Source organism: Hyperolius riggenbachi, chromosome 5 (genome assembly GCF_040937935.1).
Source record: "Hyperolius riggenbachi isolate aHypRig1 chromosome 5, aHypRig1.pri, whole genome shotgun sequence".
NCBI classification, from domain to species: domain Eukaryota; kingdom Metazoa; phylum Chordata; class Amphibia; order Anura; family Hyperoliidae; genus Hyperolius; species Hyperolius riggenbachi.
This window is the reverse complement of record NC_090650.1, coordinates 437,343,509-437,363,288: the sequence shown is the minus strand read 5'-3', so window position 1 is coordinate 437,363,288 and position 19,780 is coordinate 437,343,509. Positions and strand designations below refer to the sequence as shown.

General features: G+C 44.6%; 1 long non-coding RNA gene across 1 annotated transcript in view; it reads left to right on the top strand.

Annotated features, from left to right (window-relative positions):
- The window catches only part of LOC137517920 (uncharacterized), a 90,984-nt gene extending 71,405 nt beyond the window's left edge, over nucleotides 1-19,579 (top strand). The window contains exon 3 of the long non-coding RNA XR_011020713.1: nucleotides 19,528-19,579. This is a non-coding gene — a long non-coding RNA (uncharacterized lncRNA). The remainder of the gene's footprint in view (nucleotides 1-19,527) is intronic.
- Nucleotides 19,580-19,780: the final 201 nt, after the last annotated feature.

Here is a 19,780-nt window from a genome sequence, read left to right as displayed (position 1 = left end):
GGGATGTCGTCCTCAGCAGCTCTGAGGAGGAGGAGGAGGATGCTCTTGTGGGCCTTGCAAGGAGGCGCATCATTGCAAGCATTGGCAGCAGCAGTAGGCAGGTCCCACAGCCTGCTGGTGTCTCAGGCTCAGCAGCAGCAGCATCTGCCAGTACCACCACCAGCCGCACCCAAGCCCCCCAAGCCCCCCCCCCCCAACCACCACAGGGAGACAGGCAGCAGCGCTTCCATGCCGTAGGGGGATGTTTAAGTCACCAATCTGGCGATATTTCACCATGCCCACTGTGTACAGCAAGTACGCCACTTGCAACCACTGTCAGCGGAAGTTGAGCAGAGGTGCAGACCCCTTAAAGTTCTGCACCAGCTCGCTCATCAACCACCTTGCGGCTAAACATTTCCACCAGCATGAGGAGTTCCAGAGGCTGAAGGCATCTGGTGCTGGCAGTGGCACCACACCCATCACTGCACAGCCTTCAGCAGCAGCAGCAGCAACAGCAGCCACCCGCCCTCCTGCTCCTCCAGCAGCACCAGCAGGAGTGCGGAAACGCACTGCTCCTCCCCCCTCTGCAACTCCTGCCGCCGACACTGAGGCCTGTTCTGGCAGCCAGTCCTCAGTGGCCTCCTCTGCTGTGTCTGCTGATTCCCGTGTCAGCAAAAGGCCACGCCAGAGCCTTTTGAGCGAGTCCTTCCAGGGGGTGGTTAGGGCTCTGCCTCCCAGCAGCCGTCGCGTGCGGCAGCTGAACGGCTTGCTGGCACGGGCCATGTGCTCCCAACTCCTGCCGTACACGCTCGTGCAGGAGGGGAGCGACATTCGTGCGCTGCTTGCTTGCGCAGCCCCAGACTGGCAGCTCCCCAGCAGACACTTCTTTGCCCGCAAGGCCATTCCTGCACTGCACCGCTTTGTGATGGCCAATGTGGAGCGAGGGCTGGAGCACGCGGTTGGTGAAAGGGTCCACGTCACCATGGACTCCTGGAGCAGCCGCTTCGGGACAGGCCGCTACCTGTCCTTCACTGTCCACTGGGTCAGCTTGGTGGAAGGGGGTGAGGATGGGAGAGCAGCAGCGGGCACAGCAGCAGCAGCAACACAGTGGGTGGTGCCACCCCGCAGGGTCAGGGGAACTGCAGCAGGTTCCTCCGATCCTCTGCCATCCTCTGGCACACCTGGCCAAACCCCCCGCCTCAGCAGCAGCGTGAAGGCCCGCCACTGCCAAGCGCTGCTGCACTTGGTCAGCCTTGGGAAGACCAAGCTGACGGCAACCCATGTGTTGGCCAAACTCCAGGAGCAGGAGAGGATTTGGCTGACCCCCAGAGGCCTCAGAGTCGGAGAGGTGGTGGCCGACAATGGGGCCAATCTGGTTGCCGCAATAGACAGGGGAAACCTGACCCACATCCCCTGTCTTGCCCACGTGCTGAACCTGGTGGTGCAGAAGTTCCTGCGCACCTACCAGGGGATGGGCGAACTGCTGGAAACGGCAAGGAATGTTGTGCGTCACTTCCGGCGCTCGGCTGCAGCCTGTGCGAGCCTGGAAGACGTGCAAAAGGAGCTGGATCTGCCACGCCATCGGCTGATCCTTGACGTTCCGACTCGCTGGAACTCCACCCTGGCGATGTTGGAGCGTCTGGTTGAACAGAAGCACGCTGTCAACCAGTACCTTGCCCTGGCCACTGTTTCCGCCGCTCAGAGAAGGGACAAGACCAGCAACATCCCGTCCATCGTCCCCGATGATGACTGGAGGCACATGCAGCAGGTGTGCTTTGTGCTGGCTCCCTTCCTGCAGGCCACAAACATGGTGAGCAGGGACCATGCTATGGTCTGCGAGTGGGTGCCCCTGGTTTCTCTGCTGAACAGGGCCCTCGATGCTTTGCTGGAACAGGGAGCGGCAGCCTTGGACCAGCAGGAGCGGCAACCAGCTGCGCAGTCCACCTCTGAGGGGGAGGAGGAGGAGGACTTGGTGGAGGTCCCTGACCTGGCTGCTGATGAGGGGGATCAGCACAGCGCAGCTGAGTTGGTGCGGGGGTGGAGAGAGGATGAGGCGGCAGAGGAGGAGGATGAGGACAGCACTGACGTCGATGTGCCAGCAGACGTGGCCCGCCTCTTCCCAATGGCAGCGCACATGCTGACGTGCCTGCGCAGGGACCCCAGGGTGATCCAGATGAAGCAGAGGGAGGACATCTGGATCAGCATGATGTTGGACCCACGCCTCAAGGGGAAGTTGAGCCAGTTCCTGCCGCCTGCAGGAGGAGACCCAGCGCAACAAATAAGGAGCTTGCAGCAGGCCCTTGTTGAGCGCTTGGAGGAAGCCTTCCCCCAGCCTTCCACCCCCACTGTCCAGCAGCCAGCACAGAGGCAGCAGCAGGTGCCTGCATCCAGCAGCAGCAAGCGCCCCACAGACCTGCTGTCTCTCAGCCACGAGCTCTACAGGACTGTAGAGGCTCCGGCAGCAGTGACTAGAGAGGAGATGCATGCAGCAGCATCCTCCTCCGGTCACAGCCAGCGCCTGACCCGCATGGTGGCTGACTACATGGGGTCGTACAGCGGGCTTGACAGCGATGCCCCTGTTGATCCCATGGAGTATTGGGTCAAGCGCATGGAGATCTGGAGCGAGCTGGCGCAGTACGCCCTGGAAGTGCTGTCCTGCCCCCCTTCCAGCGTGCTGTCCGAGCGCTGCTTCAGTGCAGCTGGTGGCGTGGTCACCGAGAAACGCTCACGTCTGTCTCACAAGTCTGTGGACAGACTGACGTTTCTCAAGATGAACCAGGCGTGGGTGGAAGGCGAGTTCCTGGCCCCTGTTGTCGGCGAGAGGGGGACATGAACTGGCTGCCGGAACCATCGTTAATGTGCCTTACCACCCTTTACCACCTCCTGGCTCCTGCTCACTAAGCCAGCCTGGTTCACTTTGACTATTACGTCGCCTGCAGCCACACATTTTACACCTACAGTGGGCTGCTGTGTACTGCCCTTCTGCTGTCTGTCTGTGTTTCCCACTGCCAGGGTACACAGAATTACCTTCTTCTGCTGCCACTCTGCCACCAGCTATTACGTCAAACAATAGCTATATTGGTTGCAAAACCAAAACCAAACAAACCATTAAAAAAAAAAAAGGTTTAATTTTTCTGAGGTGCCCGGGTTGAAAACTGTGTTGTCCCAGTTGTGTATTGGACACAATGTGGGCTGCACGACCGCTGTCTGGGACCTCCTGTTGTGTTTATTTACAGCCCTGGTATCACCGCTAGGTACCAGGGCTATTATGTCACGCTGCCTACCTGCTGCCACACTCACACTGCTCCTCCATACCTCCTCCTGCTGCTGCTGCTGCTGCTGTCTGTCTGTGTTTCCCACTGCCAGGGTACACAGATGATTTACCTTCTTCTGCTGCCACTCTGCCACCAGCTATTACGTCAAACAATAGCTGCTCGCCTACTCCTCCATTCCTCCTCCTGCTGCTGCTGTCTGTCTGTGTTTCCCACTGCCAGGGTACACAGAATTACCTTCTTCTGCTGCCACTCTGCCACCAGCTATTACGTCAAACAATAGCTATATTGGTTGCAAAACCAAAACCAAACAAACCATTAAAAAAAAAAAAGGTTTAATTTTTCTGAGGTGCCCGGGTTGAAAACTGTGTTGTCCCAGTTGTGTATTGAACACAATGTGGGCTGCACGACAGCTGTCTGGGACCTCCTGTTGTGTTTATTTACAGCCCTGGTATCACCGCTAGGTACCAGGGCTATTATGTCACGCTGCCTACCTGCTGCCACACTCACACTGCTCCTCCATACCTCCTCCTGCTGCTGCTGCTGCTGCTGTCTGTCTGTGTTTCCCACTGCCAGGGTACACAGATGATTTACCTTCTTCTGCTGCCACTCTGCCACCAGCTATTACGTCAAACAATAGCTGCTCACCTACTCCTCCATTCCTCCTCCTGCTGCTGCTGTCTGTCTGTGTTTCCCACTGCCAGGGTACACAGAATTACCTTCTTCTGCTGCCACTCTGCCACCAGCTATTACGTCAAACAATAGCTATATTGGTTGCAAAACCAAAACCAAACAAACCATTAAAAAAAAAAAAGGTTTAATTTTTCTGAGGTGCCCGGGTTGAAAACTGTGTTGTCCCAGTTGTGTATTGGACACAATGTGGGCTGCACGACCGCTGTCTGGGACCTCCTGTTGTGTTTATTTACAGCCCTGGTATCACCGCTAGGTACCAGGGCTATTATGTCACGCTGCCTACCTGCTGCCACACTCACACTGCTCCTCCATACCTCCTCCTGCTGCTGCTGCTGCTGCTGTCTGTCTGTGTTTCCCACTGCCAGGGTACACAGATGATTTACCTTCTTCTGCTGCCACTCTGCCACCAGCTATTACGTCAAACAATAGCTGCTCGCCTACTCCTCCATTCCTCCTCCTGCTGCTGCTGTCTGTCTGTGTTTCCCACTGCCAGGGTACACAGAATTACCTTCTTCTGCTGCCACTCTGCCACCAGCTATTACGTCAAACAATAGCTATATTGGTTGCAAAACCAAAACCAAACAAACCATTAAAAAAAAAAAAGGTTTAATTTTTCTGAGGTGCCCGTGTTGAAAACTGTGTTGTCCCAGTTGTGTATTGAACACAATGTGGGCTGCACGACAGCTGTCTGGGAGCTCCTGTTGTGTTTATTTACAGCCCTGGTATCACCGCTAGGTACCAGGGCTATTATGCCACGCTGCCTACCTGCTGCCACACTCACACTGCTCCTCCATACCTCCTCCTGCTGCTGCTGCTGCTGCTGTCTGTCTGTGTTTCCCACTGCCAGGGTACACAGATGATTTACCTTCTTCTGCTGCCACTCTGCCACCAGCTATTACGTCAAACAATAGCTGCTCGCCTACTCCTCCATTCCTCCTCCTGCTGCTGCTGTCTGTCTGTGTTTCCCACTGCCAGGGTACACAGAATTACCTTCTGCTGCCACTCTGCCACCAGCTATTACGTCAAACAATAGCTATATTGGTTGCAAAACCAAAACCAAACAAACCATTAAAAAAAAAAAAAGGTTTAATTTTTCTGAGGTGCCCGGGTTGAAAACTGTGTTGTCCCAGTTGTGTATTGGACACAATGTGGGCTGCACGACCGCTGTCTGGGACCTCCTGTTGTGTTTATTTACAGCCCTGGTATCACCGCTAGGTACCAGGGCTATTATGTCACGCTGCCTACCTGCTGCCACACTCACACTACTCCTCCATACCTCCTCCTGCTGCTGCTGCTGCTGTCTGTCTGTGTTTCCCACTGCCAGGGTACACTACACAGATGATTTACCTTCTGCTGCCACTCTGCCACCAGCTATTACGTCAAACAATAGCTGCTCACATTACTCCTCCATTCCTCCTGCTGCTGTTGCTGTCTGTCTGTGTTTCCCACTGCCAGGGTACACAGAATTACCTTCTGCTGCCACTCTGCCACCAGCTATTACGTCAAACAATAGCTATATTGGTTGCAAAACCAAAACCAAACAAACCATTAAAAAAAAAAAAAAAGGTTTAATTTTTCTGAGGTGCCCGGGTTGAAAACTGTGTTGTCCCAGATGTGTATTGGACACAATGTGGGCTGCACGACCGCTGTCTGGGACCTCCTGTTGTGTTTATTTACAGCCCTGGTATCACCGCTAGGTACCAGGGCTATTATGTCACGGCGAGCTGCCTGCCTCATTGACTGCCTGCTGCCACACACTCATCCTCCTCCTCCTGCTGCTGAATTTACCTCCTGCTGTCTTTGTGTTTCCACTGCCAGGGAGCACATACAATGGCGCTTCCAACATGCGTGCGCCCACCAGCTATTTGTTACGCTCAAAAATAGCTGCATTTCTTTAAAAAAAATTGAAAAGAGAAATACGTGAAGAAGAAGAAGACGATATTGAAAAAGAAGGAGAAGATGAAGATGAAGAAGAAGATGAAGAAGAAGATGAAGAAGATGATGAAGAAGAAGATGAAAAAGAAGAAGAAGATGAAGAAGATGAAGAAGATGAAGAAGAAGAAGATGAAGAAGAAGAAGATGAAGAAGAAGAAGAAGAAGATGAAGAAGATGATGAAGAAGATGAAGAAGAAGAAGAAGAAGATGAAGAAGAAGAAGAAGAAGATGAAGAAGAAGAAGAAGAAGAAGATGATGAAGAAGAAGAAGAAGATGAAGAAGAAGAAGATGAAGAAGATGAAGATGAAGAAGAAGAAGAAGATGAAGAAGATGAAGATGAAGAAGAAGATGATGAAGAAGAAGATGATGAAGAAGAAGAAGATGATGAAGAAGACAATATAGAAGAAGAAGAAGAAGAAGATATAGAAGAAGAAGATCTAGAAGAAGAAGAAGAAAGATAAAGAAGAAGAAGAACAAGTATATACAGTAACACTACTGAACAAAATTAAGGACACAACTTCTCTTTCCACATTTTTTTTTAAAGGAACATCCCCACATAATCACTTGCTGTTGTTACTTGGAAAAAAAGATGTTTCTTGCATCATTCACCCTCAAAACAAGTGTTGGAAGCTATTTAAGGCCAATTCGAATAGTCAGCTCGAATAGTGAGCTCGAATACCGACTCGAATAGTGAGCTCGAAGTCCGAGGTCGAATCGAATAGTAAAAATTATTCGACTCGAATATTCGACTGACCTCGAATAATTTACTATTCGAATTCGACCTAACTCGAATTTTGAAAAGGGGTATTTGAGCATCACTACAGCCCATTAGTATGTTGCCATGTAGGCACCAGGGAAGACGGAAAATTGTATACTTACCTAATGGTAATTTTCCTTTCCTGGTGCATCTCCATGGCAACATACATTCCCTCCCTCGTGGAGAGATAATATTCAAAAGAATGGCCGATCAGGTCAGGTAAAAACTTTTATAGTCATGGTCCTATTAGGGTTAAGGGGCGGAGTTAACCCATTAGTAGGTTGCCATGGAGATGTACCAGGAAAGAAAAATTACCATTAGGTAAGAATACAATTTTCGGTTATATAAACTGATAAGGACAGACAATGAGACAAAGTGTCTGAATCATCTAGACCAGGGGTCCCCAAACGTTTTGGGTCAAGGGCCAGGTCAACATACTTCAGACGGCTTGGGGGGCCGGAGTGTACATAAAATGATGTAGAAGTCTTTGCGGGCCAGACAGTGGAGCATACCCAGGTGACAACCTGCAGTCCAATTGGACAGCAGTGTCACCTGATGTTGTATTTAAATGGAAACCATAAATTACTGCTGTCTGGCTTCCATGTGGATGGGTGGTGCAAGCACTGCTATTCTATATGCAGACCACCAATATTTAAAGATGTAGCTGACTGCATCTATAAGTAATACATTTTGTGTGTGGAGGGCCGGTAAAAAAGACTCAGGGGGCCACATTCGGCCCGCGGGCCTTAGTTTGAGGACCACTGATCTAGACAGATGCATCAGGCTTATAGATAGATAGATAGATAGATAGATAGATAGATAGATAGATAGATAGATAGATAGATGGATAGATGCATCTTGTCTTTTTCAAGACCAAGAAATACAGAAACTTTTTAGAGCAGAAATGTTTTGGCAGAAGTCACGATCCTGTCACATCTCCAGTCACGATCGCAGCGCAACCCGAGTCATTCCGACTATGATTAATAAACACATATTTCCAGTTTTAACATAACATTGGCGCACTGTTTAATGACTGCTCTAACATCATAACAACATATGCAAATGAGAAATAAAATAATTTAGAGGTGGGTTGTATAACATTTACATTGTAAGACTATGTACTCTGTAATGTGCTGCAGAAGATGTCAGTGCTATATAAATACATAATAAACATATGGTAGGACATTAGACTATGACTAGTGTGAGAGTGTGAGCTCCTCTGAGGACAGTCAGTGACATGACTATGTACTCTGTAATGTGCTGCAGAAGATGTCAGTGCTATATAAATGCATAATAATAATAATATGGCAGGACATTAGACATAATATTAATAATAATATGGTAGGACATTAGACTATGACTATGGTAGGATTAGATTGTGAGCTCCTCTGAGGACAGTCAGTGACATGACTATGTACTATGTAAAGTGCTGCAGAAGATGTCAGTGCTATATAAACACATAATAATAATATGGTAGGACATTAGACTAGGACTATGGTAGGATTAGATTGTGAGCTCCTCTGAGGACAGTCTGTGACATGACTGTGTACTCTTTAATGTGCTGCAGAAGATGTCAGTGCTATATAAATACATAATAATAATAATAATAATGATAGGACATTAGACTATGACTATGGTAGGATTAGACTGTGAGCTCCTCTGAGGACAGTCAGTGACATGACTATGTACTCTGTACAGTGCTGCAGAAGATATCACTGCTATATAAATACATAATAATAATATGGTAGGACATTAGACTGTGACTGTGGTAGGATTAGATTGTGAACTCCTCTGAGGACAGTCAGTGACATGACTGTGTACTCTGTAATGTGCTGCAGAAGATGTCAGAGCTATATAAATACATAATAATAATATGGTAGGACATTAGACTATGACTATGGTAGGATTAGATTGTGAGCTCCTCTGAGGACAGTCAGTGACATGACCATGTACTCTGTAATGTGCTGCAGAAGATGTCAGTGCTATATAATTGGATAATAATAATATGGTTGGACGTTAGACTATGGTAGGATTAGATTGTGAGCTCCTCTGAGGACAGTCAGTGACATGACTATGTACTCTGTAAAGTGCTGCAGAAGATGTCAGTGCTATATAAATACATAATAATAATATGGTAGGACATTAGACTGTGACTGTGGTAGGATTAGATTGTGAGCTCCTCTGAGGACAGTCAGTGACATGACCATGTACTCTGTAATGTGCTGAAGAAGATGTCAGTGGTATATAAATACATAATAATAATATGATAGGACATTAGACTATGATTATGGTAGGATTAGATTGTAAGATCCTCTGAGGACAGTCAGTGACATGACTATGTACTGTGTAATGTGCTGCAGAAGATGTCAGTGCTATATAAACACATAATAATAATAATAATAATAATAATAATAATAATAATAATAATAATAATAATAATAATAATATGGTAGGACATTAGACTATGACTATGGTTCAGATCAGAAATGCGGATGGCCATGCGTGCGGAACGCGTGCGGACCGCAAAGCGTACGAACGCATGGCCATCCGCGTTTGTGTGCGTTGCGTGGCTGATCCCATCACTGAAAAGTGAATGGGACAGCCACGCGTTTTTGCAAAATATGCGTGCAGCATGCGTTCCCGGACCGCACAGGTCCGGAACGCATGCAGTGTGAACATTAGACATTGCACTCTATGCAATGTCTGATGTCGTGCGTTTTGGCCACCTGCACGCGTTTCCAAAACGCGGCTGGAAACGCGTGCAGTGTGAACAGGCCCTAAGATTAGAGTGTGAGCTCCTCTGAGGACAGTCAGTGACATGACTATGTACTCTGTAAAGTGCTGCAGGAGATGTCAGTGCTATATAAATACATAATAATAATATGGTAGGATAGTGCACTATGACTATGGTAGGATTAGATTGTGAGCTCCTCTGAGGAGAGTCAGTAACATGACTATGTACTCTGTAATGTGCTGCAGAAGATGTCAGTGCTATATAAATACATAATAATGATAATATAGTAGGACATTAGACTGTGACTGTGGTAGGATTAGATTGTGAGCTCCTCTGGGGACAGTCAGTGACATGACTATGTACTCTGTAATGTGCTGCAGAAGATGTCAGTGCTATATAAATACATAATAATAATAATAATATGGTAGGACATTAGACTATGGCTATGGTAGGATTAGAGTGTGAGCTCCTCTGAGGACAGTCAGTGACATGACTATGTACTGTGTAATGTGCTGCAGAAGATGTCAGTGCTATATAAATACATAATAATAATATGATAGGACCTTAGACTATGATTATGGTAGGATTAGATTGTAAGATCCTCTGAGGACAGTCAGTGACATGACTATGTACTCTGTAATGTACTGCAGAAGGTGTCAGTGCTATATAAATACATAATAATAATATGGTAGGACATTAGACTATGACTATGGTAGGATTAGAGTGTGAGCTCCTCTGAGGACAGTCAGTGACATGACTATGTACTGTGTAATGTGCTGCAGAAGATGTCAGTGCTATATAAACACATAATAATAATAATAATAATAATTATTATTATTATTATTATTATTATTATTATTATTATTATTATTATTATTATTATTATTATTATATAATAATAATAATAATAATATGGTGGGACATTAGACATAATATTAATAATAATATGGTAGGACATTAGACTATGACTATGGTAAAATTAGAGTGTGAGCTCCTCTGAGGACAGTCAGTGACATGACTATGTACTCTGTAATGTGCTGCAGAAGATGTCAGTGCTATATAAATACATAATAATAATAATATAGTAGGACATTAGACTATGACTATGGTAGGATTAGACTGTGAGCTCCTCTGAAGGCAGTCAGTGACATGGCTATGTACTCTGTAAAGCACTGCAGAAGATGTCAGTGCTATATAAATACATAATAATAATATGGTAGGACATTAGACTATGACTATGGTAGGATTAGAGATTGTGAGCTCCTCTGAGGACACTCAGTGACATGACTATGTACTCTGTAAAGTGCTGCAGAGATGTCAGTGCTATAAAAATACATAATAATAATATGGAAGGACATTAGACCATGACTATGGTAGGATGAGAGTATGAGCTGTTCTGAGGACGGTCAGTGACATGACTATGTACTCTGTAAAGTGCTGCAGGAGAGGTCAGTGCTATATAAATACATAATATTATGGTAGGACAGTATACTATGATAAGGATTAGATTGTGAGCTTTTCTGAGGACAGTCAGTGACATGACTATGTACTCTGTAATGTACTGCAGAAGATGTCAGTGCTATATAAATACATAATAATAATAATATGGTAGGACATTAGACTATGACTATCGCAGGATTAGATTGTGAGCTTCTCTGAGGACAGTAAGTGACATGACTATGTACTCTGTACAGTGCTGCAGAAGAGGTCAGTACTATATAAATGCATAATAATCATAATGGTACGATATGACATAGTAGTTTACATGGAAAGTCTGACAAATCTATACATATATTTTCATATAAACAAGATGAGATTGACTGACAGATCTCTTTATGAACTGCCGCAATTTCTTGACTGTGTATTATTTATGACTTGTCATATATATGCATTTTATTGCTCTTTATTAGAAAACACCTCAAAATGGAACATCTTTACAATCACCGTAAAAAATACACAATGTATTAAAAATTTACAGGCAGCAGCTTAAGCGGCTTAAATACATATTTTGAAGAGATTTATCTGCATTCATAAAAGTAAACATTTCCCCGGCACGATATATCAGAAAGTTGTGCCGTGTGTCTCTCAGGAACAGAAGCGCGGGTTTTTGTCAGATCGCAATGGCGCAGGGCCAGCGACTACAGATCTGCTGCCCTTTCCTGGGATTACGGTTTAATCATGTAAACACATTCGTTCCAAAAGACAGCCAGCGACATTTGATAACAGTTGGAAGTGAGGAGACAATCACAACAGCAAGAAACATTCCACATCGTGCAACAGTAAGGGTCCATTCACACTAGAGTGTTTTGCCGGCGATTTTGGCAAAACGCTCAAGCGCTAGAGTTTTTTAAAGCGCTAGTGTTATAATACCCTATGGGCCTGTTCTTACTTGGGCGTTTTGCGTTAATTGCCGGCGATTACCACAAAACGCCAAACGCATAGCCTGCACCATTTTCAGGCGATTTCCCAGCGATCGTGCTTCAGTGCTATAGAAGTGCTAAACGTGATGGGGGGAAAATCGTCACAGTGTCCAGTGATTTTTTTGCACGTGTAATCGCGGAAAAATCATTCACGCAAAACGCCAGCGGTAATTTCCGGTGTTTTGCGCTTTTAAGTGTGAATGGGGCCTAATGCTTTACCCCCAAGGGTTTTTACCCTGACCGACCAGAGCAATTTTCACCTGTCAATGCTCTCCCCATTCATTTGCCAATAACTTTTTCAATACTTATCACAACAACATGATCTATACTTTTTATTTTCCACCACAAATTAGGCTTTTTGTGGGTGATATTTGTTTTTAGTAATTACTTTACTTTCTATGCATTTTAAAGGGAAAAACAATGAAAACAATGAAAAAATACACACTTTCTGCAATTCCATCCCCTACAGTTTTAGAATAAACAAAGCTACCATACATAAAATGCACACGTTATATCTGCCTATTTGTCCTGGTTATCATAAGGTTTGAATGATGTCCCTAGTGCAAAGTATATTGACAATATTTTATTTGGAAATAAAGGTGTATTTTTTTCTATGTTGCAGTTTTCGTTTTCTCATTGCACACTACCAATGATTACAAGCCCTTATTAGCAAAAATAACAGTAATACACCCTCACGGCATACATATTTAAAAGACTGAGGCCCTAAAGTAGGTATTTTTGCATTCTATTTTCAATTTTGTCACTTCAGGGTTTTTTTTCAAGTGTTTTATTTTGGTACGAAATATATGAAAATAACAATTTTATTGCTTCTCATTCAGTTTGCAGCTAAAACAATGTCAAATGTCATAGGCCTCAGATCTCAAACACCCCAAATTCTATTCTCTCGCCTGTCACGATTAAAATTATACCCTATGTACACAATCAGATAGCTTTTTGGCCATGCAATACACTGTTAACCATGAGCAGCAACGATTGATTATTTCTTAGCAAAGCCCCTAGACTGTCTGATCAGTCAAGAAGAAAAGTCATAAATGTCACCATTCTGAAAAATAGAGACCCAGGCCTACTCAGATATACATATTTTTTAACTTTTGTACTTATGTGGTTTTGCTGCAATTTTACCATAACTTTGAAAATAGTATTATTTTACATTTTTTTTTTTCACACTGGGATAAAAAAAAAAATTAAATTACATTGGCCTCATCTCTCAAAAACCCAAAATTCTATTCTCTTGCTTGTCATGGCTAAAATCATAATCTATATAGATAATCAGTTAGGTTTTTGGGCACATGGCAGACTGTAAACTACCAGTAGAACTAAAGGCCCTTTTTCACCAAATGTAACGTCATTCTTTCTTATCAAAGGCCCTGGAGTGACAGAACATGATTTGATACATGTCATTAGTGTTACTATTCTGAAAACTAGAATGGGATCACCCCCCGGGAGCATTTTGCACATGCGCAATATGATATTTTCTCCTACTGCGCATGCGCAAGACACTCCCGGAGGCAGGAGCATGATCGAGGACGCGCAGCCAGGACCGTGGAGGCGCGGTTGCGGAGAGTGGCTCTGTCACTGGAATCAAAACTAAGCCACTGCGGGGGACCAGAGGATCGTTCCAGGACGTCGCAGGTACAGGGCGACTGCAGAGGGCTGGTAGAAGCCCCAGGTAAGTGAAACTCTTTTTAATGTTTAGTTAAGGTTCCCTTTAGGCAGGAAACACACTAGACGCGTTTGTGCTCATTTTACCACGGATGGCAAAACGCGCACCATTCTACAGTGCACACGCACCTGCTTCAGCACGCTCCTGCTCTTTAAGGCAGGGAACACACTTGTAGTGCCATTTACTCCTGCGATTTCTGGGCCCCCGTCAGCTTTTGCGTTAATGTTTAACATTTTTATGTGAACGTTTACGCATTTTTCGCATTTGGGGCTTCATGTACTGTATGCAAATGTGTGCGTCGTGCAGAAAAAAGCAGAAAGCTGTGCAATTCAAAAACGCACTGACGTTATAATAATTGCAGTATTTGCATAGCGCCTTTCTCCTGTCAGACTCAAAGCGCTTGCAAGGCAGCCACTAGAGCACACTCAGTAGGCAGTAGCAGTGTTAGGGAGACTTGCCCAAACATTCCTTACTGAATAGGTGCTGGCTTACTGAACAGGCAGAGCCAAGATTTAAACCCAGGTCTCCTGTGTCAGAGGCAGAGCCCTTAACCATTACACTATCCAGACACTGCCTAAAGTTATGATTCGCTTTAGGCAGTGAACACATTAGACACGTTTGTGCGCATTTTGCCATGGACTGCAAAACGTGCACGATTCTACAATGCACACCACGCACGTACATTCGCATGTGCACATGCACCCGGCACCCGGCACCCGGCATGTGCACTTTAAAGAGAAACTCCAACCTAGAATTGAACTTTATCCCAATCAGTAGCTGATACCCCCTTTTACATAAGAAATATAATGATTTTCACAAACAGACCATCAGGGGGCGCTGTATGACTGATTTTGTGCTGAAACCTCTCCTACAAGAAGCTCTGAGTACCGCAGTACTCTGGGCAAACTGCCACAATGTAACAAGGTTCACAGACAGGAATTAGCTGTTTACAGCTGTCTCTAACAGCCAAAACAGCTAGGAGCAGCTACATAACCATGTAATACATGTCAGAATGTTAATCTGGGAGAGGAAAGATTTTACAATGAGCAAACACTGACTAAATCATTTATACATAATTATGGTACAAAATGAAGCACTTTTTTTTACTACATTATTTTCACTGGAGTTCCTCTTTAAGGCAGATAACACACTTGCAGGGTTGTTTTCCCCTGCGATTTCCGGGTCTTTGCCGGCTGTTTTGCTTGTGTTGAACGCAAAGGTTTTTCCATAAACATTTCTGCACTTTTGCGGCAGCATGTACTGTATGCCAACGTCCGTCGAATGGAAAAAAGCAGAAAGCTGATGCGATTTAAAAACGTGCGGAAGTTAAGGTTCCCTTTAGGTAGGGAACACGCTAGACAAGTTCGTGTGCATTTTCTCATGGACAGCAAAACACACACGGTTCTACAGGCTATTGAAATGAATAGCCTCGTGCGGAAAACGTGTGACGCGATACATTTTGCGTTTTTCCACGCATTGTTGAATTGCACAACTTTCTGGTTTTTTCCACACGACGTGCACATTCGCATAATGTACATGCCGCCAGAAATGTGGAAACATTCCTGGAAAAACGTACACATTAAGCACGAACGCAAAATCCGACGGAGAGTCAGGAATTGCAGGGAAAACGGCCCTGCAAGTGTGTGCCCTGCCTTAACGAACAGGTGCGAGGTAAAAAAAGATCGATTTACCTGGGGCTTCCTCCAGCCCCTGGCAACCTATCTGTCCCTCGCCGCAGTTCTTCTGAGCGCTTGGACGGGACGCTCGTGATCACGCCCACGTGGCCTGGAGCATGTTGCGCAGGAGTACTGTGCCTGCACGATCGCAAGCAGCGCGGCCACATGCTTACACAGGCACAGAAGATGCCGACCAGGTTGTTACTTTTAAAGTCCACATTAGTGCACGTTAGTTTGCGCGTGCTCGTGCACGTGCAGATGAGAGTGCACTCACGGGTCCTCGTGCGCGCGCACACGCCTGTGCGTGCACACGAGCGTTTTAAACACTGGGCATTTTAATACGTCCATTGGTCCATTAATAGGGCATATTTCCTTATGTTTAATGTCCATGTTTCCCTATGGCTCATGTAGGCGATATTACAGTGTAACAGTGTGACCAGGAAGCTGTTATGGGGTAATGGCCATTTTCAAAAAGGAGGACTGAGAATTCCATTGATCACAGGGGACAAACAGGACACAGGAGAGGAGAAAGAGATTGATGAGTAGACTACGCAGGAGGTAAGTATGACCTGTCACCTGTGTATGGTTATTTTGACTTTTAATTTTCAGTTCAGGTTTGCTTTAAGGCTTAACTCTACAAGAAGAGGATGAAAAAGACTGTCACAAGGTTTGCGTCGAGTTAGTTATAAATGTTCTTCGAGGACTACAACAATAGAAGGAAAGTGTCGGTTATAAAAAACCAGCGCAAAGGCGATGTGATGAGGACAGATGGCAAAGACGCTCAGACATCTGCCTGTGCCAGGGTTGGACAGTTCTGTGCCTGGGGGGGCAACAAAAAAGTCAGGTTGTCAGGGCAACATCTACCTATGTAAATTCTGGAACACATTACCACCTAACTATACAGGGATGAGTAGATGGGAGACGGAGACTTCTCTCTGTGATATGTGCATGGAACGAGCTGTGTACGCACCTCGTGTGAGCGCATGTCTACATGCTTACGTGCGCAAACTGTCAATAAACGATGTCACCGGCTACAGAAATGCGTCCGTACGGCTGTGGGTGGAACTGGGATGATTTCTGACATTATTATTACCTGAAGCTGATTAAATTAAATCCTGTAATGGCAGTCAGAAATACACCACAGACCTCTCTCAGGGCCCGTTTCCACTTGTGCGGTGGGAATCGCCGCGGAAAAAATTTGCATACGATTTCGCATGGATGACTATGTATGCAAATTTAACCATGGCAGTGCCTGTGTGCTTTTCCATTGTTTCTATGCGAAATCGTATGCGAATTTGCATGAAAATTCGCATACCAAAACCGCATGCAAATTTCCTATTAAATACATTGTATGCGAATTGCATAGCGGTATGTGGTATGCGAAATATGATGGCTCTGCCATGCAGATTTTTTTCTGCACAGAAAAACGCTCAGAAATCCTGACAAGTGGAAACAGTCCCATCCACTTGTATTGTCTATGCGAATCTGCATGCAGGAAACGTATGCAGATTCGCTCTAGTGGAAACAGGCCCTGCTATGTTCTCAAACGACAAACCACAGCCTGCATAGCTGCTGCAAGCACACCCCTCTCACTCAGCAGGAGGCTGTGTTATTTTCAGCACCTGCACTAATTAACTATTTAAGCCTTTTGGACGGGGCTGCTACGTCCAAAAGGCTGCTGCGTGCTCCTGTGGCCGATAGCGTGCGAGCCTGTGCGCTTCTGTGCCGTCTCCCATTTGCCCGGAGATCAATGAATGGGAACACAGCCGATGCCCGCGCATCTCCACTCCGCCATCAGTCTCCCAGTGGCGATCGCCGCTAAGAGACTGTTAGACGGTGAAACCGCCATCTATTTACTATGTACAGCGCGGCGATCTACCGCAACGCTGTACGGGGGACAGCCGTGTGACACCCCCTGAAGCCTGTGACAGCCGATCACACTGATTGGCTAGCGGGGATTACAAAAATATATATATATATGTATAGCGCTATTTATTTTAAAAAAATTACAATAAATATTTATTTAAAAAAAAAAACATCCTGGGAGAGATCATTGCCCACCAATGGGCAAAAAAGGAGGGGGGGGGGGGAGGAATATCTGTGCGCTGAGTTGTACGGCCATGCAGCAAGGCCTTAAAGCTGCAGTGTAAAAAATGGTCTGGTCCCCAGAGGGGGGTTAACACCGCAGTCCTTAAGAGTTTAAATTATGGGCATGTAGTTAGTGATGGACATATAACTGAAAAAATGCACCTTTATTTCCACATAAAATATTGTCGTCAAACATTGTACTAGGGATATAATTTTAATGTTGCAATAACTGGAACAAATGGGCAAGTAAAATGTGTTAGTTTTATCCACAATAGAAGATTTTATTTTAAAACTATAGTGGTTAAAAACCGGGAAATAATACATTTTTTTTTCTTATTATCACCATTAAAATGCAATTAGCATAAAATAATTATTAGCAAAAAGTACCACCCAAAGAAAGCCTAATTGGTGGCAAAAAAAACTAATGCTGCGTACACACTGGCGACTACGGTCGTTTGAAACAGCTCATTAACGATCGTTCCGCCGACAATCGGGGAAAGAATTTTACCCAACGATCATTAACACGAACGACAAAAGAACGACATCGGGAAGATGAAGATATCCAACCTGACGGATCGTATCTACCGACAATCGTTGGAAAACTATAGTGTGTACAGACATCGGCCGAGAACGATGGTTACAAGGGCCAATGCGCCTGCGTTGGATTCTGCCCAGCTTCAGTACTTCCTGTGTAGCACGGCCCGTAAAAATTGTTACATTGCTCATTTCAATGAAGCTTTGTTTTCAAGTTAACAATCATATATTTGTATCTATTGTAACTCCATGTTAGTGTTTTTTTTTTTAATTTTTAATAAATCAGTACGCAACATTTCCTTCTGATCGTTCTTTTCTGCGAGAACGATCGTTACAATGTGTATGATGATCGCTGCATCCCATCGTTGCATTCCAATCTTTCCAATATCGTTCGTCTGGTAACTATCGTTCCTTACAAACGATAGTTATCGCAAGTGTGTACGCAGCATAAGGTATAGATCATTTTGTTGTGATAAGGAATGATAAAGTTATTGGGGAATGAAACAGAGGAGCGTTGAAATGTAAAATTTCCTCTTGTGCATAAGGTGAAAATAACCCGCGGGCTGAAATGGTTAATACAGAAGGTCAAAAATGTTCAGATTTCTGTGTTTTGAGGAGTCTTTTTTGTTTTGTTTTGTTTTGTTTTGTTGGGGAGGGGGGGGGGGGCATTTTTTGCAGTCCCCGAATACTTCTGACTCATGCACCAAAATTGCTACCTATATTAAAGGGAAGGGTGGGAACAAGGCAGAAACATAATTTTTTTCAAATAAATCTTGTTGTTTTTCAGAAAATCGATTTTAAAAAATGAAAAGAATTTTTTTTTTAACCCCAGAAAAATGACAATTTAAAATCCCCTTTCTTTCCATTTTTAAAATGCAAAATTGGTGATGATAGCATGTATGAGGGCTTGGCTAATAACCGCTAAAGTTGGGATAAAATTATGCAAAATGTATGCAAAATTACGATTTCTGATTACCTTTACAAACAAAATGAATTACAATTTTACCCTAAATTTTGCATTACACTTTTGCATCATAATTGCGAATTATGATGCTAAATTAGGATTATGCAAAATTTGTGGTCATCACTAGATAGCGCCCAAATATGAGTAGGAGTAGTACGTTTCAAGGCTATCACTGAAGACTATTTCCCAATCCCGAAAACCGAGAAAAAGGTTAGTTATGGTCAGTGTGCACTTTGCGCCCATGGCCATGCCACAAATTTGTTTGCAAAAAGATGCCACTCAATGATAAAAAAATTGTGATTAATCAAAAAATCTGGGAATTGAAGCAAAACACAGTGTGCAGATCATGATGTTGTCTATTTTACGTGTCAAGAAACTATTTGACTGTACGAAAAGTCCATGTGACATGTTAGGATAAAGTGATTCAATGTCACAGGTGACCCATAACGTACCTCTTGGGACCATCAAATCCTGCAATCAAGACAAAAAGTTCCATGCTGTCACACAAATATGAATTGAAAGAGGTGACATGTAGCTGTGAGAAGAAATCAATAATAGAACAGCAGGGAGCTGTAAGACTATTAATTCCTGGGATAACTAGCCTGCCAGGAGGGCGAGTCATATTTATATGAACTTTTAGCAGCATGTAGAATAAAAGGATAATAGTTAAATTTTTTACCCTTAAGAAATCATTGGCCCAATTCCAGTTCACATACAGTTTGCATTATATTTGCATGTGAACCAGAATTGTTAGCATCTCACATCTCACTGACAATCTCTTGTTGTGACAGGAAGAAGACACCCGCAGGAGAGAAATGAGGAGGAACAGAGTCGAGGGAGGGGTCTTTCTGGGAGAGGTAAGTATTTACTTCTTGCTTACTACAAGAAAATTTATGCGTGCTCAACACCAAGCGTTGTTTGGGGGCATTGGGAAGCCTCCCCGTGGCGCTCCTGGATAGTGCTATGTAGCATGAACTAATTCCCGCAGGGCAACCGCTTCGCGGTATTAGTTTTTGACCCTGCAAAGTTTGGCATGCGAAAGCA